We start from the raw sequence: 4,793 nt of genomic DNA on the forward strand, positions 1-4,793 counted from the left end.
TATTAGTTTTTAAGCAAAATTCACATTTCTGGACTTTACTATGAGTTTGTGTGTTTTTCTGTGATTTCAGGTATTTTCTAGCTGAAATTGAGGGACCTGAGCAAAAATCTGATTCAGAGGCTGAAGAAGGACTGCTGATGCTGTTGGATTCTGACCTCCCTGCACTCGAAATGGAATTTTTGGAGCTACAGAAACCCAAATGGCGCGTACTTACTTGCGTTGGAAAGTAGACATTCAGGGCTTTCTAGAAATATATACTAGTCTATATTTTGCCCGAGTTTAGACGATGCAAACTGGCGTTCGACACCAGCTTTCTGCCCTATTCTGGCGCTAAACGCCAGAAACAAGTTACAAACTGGCGTTTAACTCCAAAGAAGGCCTCTACACGTGAAAGCTTCAATACTCAGCCCAAGCACACACCAAGTGGGCCCTGGAAGTGGATTTCTGCAGTATTTACTTATTTTTGTAAACCCTAGTAACTAGTTTAGTATAAATAGAACTTTTTATTATTGTACTAAGGAGCTTTTGGAACATCTTTGAACCATTGTTCACGTTTTGGGAGGCTGGCCATTCGGCCATGCCTACCCTATTTTCACTTATGTATTTTCAACGATGGAGTTTCTACACATCATAGATTAAGGTGTGGAGCTCTGCTGTTCCTCGAGTATTAATGTAAAGTACTATTGTTCTTCTATTCAATTCATTCTTATTCTTATTCTAAGATATCCATTCGCACACAAGAACATGATGAATGTGATGATTATGTGACACTCATCACCATTCTCACTTATGAACGTGTGATTGACAACCACTTCCGTTCTACATGAAAACAAGCTTGAAGGTATATCTCTTGGGTTTCTAATCAACGATTCACATCGACTCCCCTATGACAATGGGGTATCTAAATCCGAGATTAGAATCTTTGTGGTATAGGCTAGAATCCATTGGCAGCATTCTTGAGATCCGGAAAGTCTAAACCTTGTCTGTGGTATTCCGAGTAGGATCTGGGATGGGATGACTGTGACGAGCTTCAAACTCGCGATTGTAGGGCGTGGTGACAGACGCAAAAGGATAGTAAATCCTATTCCTATATGATCGAGAACCAACTGCTGATTAGTCATACGATATCTGTGCATGGTATTTTTCATCCGAGACGAGAAATCCGACAGTTGATTAGCCATACAGAAACCGTAAAGGACCATTTTCACTGAGAGGACGGAAAGTAGCCATTGACAATGGTGACGCCCAGCATATAGCTTGCCATAGAAAGGAGTATGAAGGATTGGATGAAGGCAGTAGGAAAGCAGAGATTCAGAAGGAACAACGCATCTCCATACGCTTATCTGAAATTCCTACCAATGACTTACATAAGTATCTCTATCTTTATTTTATGTTTAGTTATCTTTTAATTATCAAAACTCCATAACCATTTGAATCCGCCTGACTGAGATCTACAAGGTGACCATAGCTTGCTTCAAGCTGACAATCTCCGTGGGATCGACCCTTACTCACGTAAGGTTTATTACTTGGACGACCCATTGCACTTGCTGGTTAGTTGTGCGATGTTGTGAAAAAGAGTTGAGATTACAATTGTGCGTACCAAGTTGTTGGCGCCATTGAGATCACAATTTCGTGCCCCATGTTTTTGGCGCCGTTGCCGGGAATTGTTCGAGTTTGGACAACTGACGGTTCATCTTGTTGCTCAGATAAGGTAATTTTATTTTATTTTTAAACTTTTTATTCATATTTTCGAAAAATACAAAAAAAAATTTTCTTCTTTTTCGTTCTTCCAAAATAATTTTTGAAAAATACAAAAAAATTATAAAATCATAAAATAAAAAATATTTTGTGTTTCTTGTTTGAGTCTAGAGTCAAGTTTTGAGTTTGGTTTCTTGTATGTTTTTCTTTTCTTGAAAATTTTTCAAAAATAAGTTCTTAATGTTCATCATGATATTCAAAGTGTTCTTGGTGTTCATCTTGACATTCAAAGTGTTCTTGCATACATCATTGGTTTTGATCCAAAATTTTCATGTTTTGAGTCATTTTGTGATTTTCTCTCTCCTCATTAAAAATTCAAAAAATAAAAAAATATCTTTTCCTTATTTTACTCATAAATTTCGAAATCTTTGGGTTGACTTAGTTAAAAATTTAAAAAAAAATTAGTTGTTTCTTGTTAGTCAAGTCAAGATTTCAATTTCAAAAATTTATCTTTTCAAAATCAAATCTTTTTCATTTTTCTTTTATATTTTCGAAAATTTTTTTAAAAATTGATTTTTAAAATTTTTTTCTTAATTTTTTTTCATAATTTTCGAAAACTTTACTAACAATTAATGTGATTGATTCAAAAATTTGAAGTTTGTTAATTTCTTATTAAGAAATGTTCAATCTTTAAATTTTAGAATCATATCTTTTAGTTTCTTGTTAGTCAAGTAATCAATTTTAATTTTAAAAATCAAATTTTTTTAATTTCCTTTTCAAATTTTTTTCAAAATAAATTTCAATCATATCTTTTTAAACATATCTTTTTCAAATCATATCTTCTTCAAAATCAATTTCAAAAATCTTTTCTAACTTCTTATCTATTCAAAATTAATTTTCAAATCTTTTTGAACTAACTAATTGACTTTTTGTTTGTTTTACTATTTCTTATCTTTTTCAAAACCACCTAACTACTTTTTTTCTCTCTAATTTTCGAAAATCACCTTCCTCTTTTTCAAAATTCTTTTAATTAACTAATTGTTTCAAATTTTAATTTTAATTTTATTTCTTCTCCTAATTTTCAAATTCTAACTAAATTTTTAAAATAAAAACAAAAAATATTTTCCTTTTGTTCTTAATTATTTTCGAAAACTCATCTCTCTCATCTCCTTCTATTTATTTATTTATCTACTAACACTTCTCTTCTACTCATAATTCAAATCCACTTCTCTTCTCTCTCTGTGTTCGAGTTTTTTCTCTTATTTTCTTCTTCTCTTCTACTCACATAAAGGAATCTATATACTGTGACATAGATGATTCCTCTTCTTTTTTGTTTTCTTCTTTTTCATATGAGCAGGAGCAATGACAAGGATATTCTTGTTGAAGCAGATCCTGAACCTGAAAGGACTGTGAAGAAGAAGCTAAGAGAAGCTAAAGCACAACAATCCAAAGAAAACCTTACAGAGAATCTCAAAAAAGAAGACATGGTCGAACCCAATAACAATGGTGGAGGTGCAAGGAAGATGCTTGGTGACTTTACTGCGCCAAATTCCAATTTCCATAGAAGAAGCATCTCAATCCCTGCCATTGGAGAAAACAACTTTGAGCTAAAACCTCAATTAGTTTCTCTGATGCAACATAATTGCAAGTTTTATGGACTTCCATCAGAAGATCTTTTTCAGTTCTTAACTAAATTCCTACAGATCTGTGATACTGTTAAGACCAATGGAGTTGATCCCGAGGTCTACAAGCTTATGCTTTTCCCTTTTGCTGTAAGAGACAGAGCCAGAACATGGTTGGACTCTCAACCTAAAGATAGCCTGAACTCTTGTGATAAGCTGGTCACGGCTTTCTTAGCAAAGTTCTTTCCTCCTCAAAAGCTGAGCAAGCTTAGAGTGGATGTTCAAACCTTCATACAAAAAGAAGGTGAATCCCTCTATGAAGCTTGGGAAAGATACAAGCAACTGACCAAAAAGTGTCCTTCTAACATGCTCTCAGAATGGACTATCCTGGATATATTCTATGATGGTCTGTTTGAATTGTCTAAGATATCATTGGACCATTCTGCAGGTGGATCTATTCACCTGAAGAAAACGTCTACAGAAGCTCAAGAACTCATTGAAATGGTTGCAAATAACCAGTTCATGTGTACTTCTGAAAGGAATCCTATGAATAATGAGACGCCTCAGAGGAAGGGAGTTCTTGAAATTGATGCACTGAATGCCATATTGGCTCAGAACAAAATGTTGACTCAGCAAGTCAATATGATTTCTCAGAGTTTGAATGGATTGAAAATGCATCCAATAGTACTAAAGAGGCATCTTTTGAAGAAGAAGCCTATGATCCTGAGAACCCTGCAATGGCAGAGGTGAATTACATAGGTGAAGCCTATGGAAACACCTATAATCCCTTATGGAGAAATCATCTAAATTTCTCATGGAAAGATCAACAAAAGCCTCAACAAGGCTTTAACAATGGTGGAAGAAACAGGTTTAGTAATAGCAAGCCTTTTCCATCATCATCTCAGCAATAGACAGAAAATTCTGAGCAGAATCTATCTAGCTTAACAAATATAGTCTCTGATCTATCTAAGGCCACTCTCAGTTTCATGAATGAAACAAGGTCCTCCATTAGAAATTTGGAGGCACAAGTGGGCCAGCTGAGTAAAAGAGTCACTGAAACTCCTCCTAGTACTCTCCCAAGCAATACAGAAGAGAATCCAAAAAGAGAGTGCAAGGCCATAACCTTACTTGGTGTGGCCGAACCTGGAGAGGAGGAGAAGGACGTGAATTCCAGTGAGGAAGACCTCATGGGATGTCCTCTAGACAAAAAGGAGTTCCCAATTAGGGAACCTAAGGAATCTGAGGCTCATCTAGAGACCATAGAGATTCTATTGAACCTACTTCTGCCATTCATGAGCTCTGATGACTATTCTTCCTCTGAGGAGGATGAAAATATTACTAAAGAGCAAGTTGTTAAGTACCTTGGAGCAATCATGAAGCTGAATGCCAAGTTATTTGTAATGAGACTTGGGTGGATGAACCCCCCTTGCTCACCAATAAACTGAATGACTTGGCTAGGCAGACATTACTTCA

At 35.3% G+C, this 4,793-nt stretch overlaps 1 non-coding gene across 1 annotated transcript; it reads right to left on the reverse strand.

Moving 5' to 3' along the window:
* Positions 1-3,584: 3,584 nt before the first annotated feature.
* Positions 3,585-3,688, reverse strand: LOC130958925 (small nucleolar RNA R71). Its single transcript, XR_009078025.1, has one exon. It is a non-coding gene; the product is annotated as a small nucleolar RNA R71 (small nucleolar RNA).
* Positions 3,689-4,793: the final 1,105 nt, after the last annotated feature.

The sequence above is a fragment of the Arachis stenosperma genome, chromosome 10, assembly GCF_014773155.1.
Source record: "Arachis stenosperma cultivar V10309 chromosome 10, arast.V10309.gnm1.PFL2, whole genome shotgun sequence".
Lineage (NCBI taxonomy): Eukaryota > Viridiplantae > Streptophyta > Magnoliopsida > Fabales > Fabaceae > Arachis > Arachis stenosperma.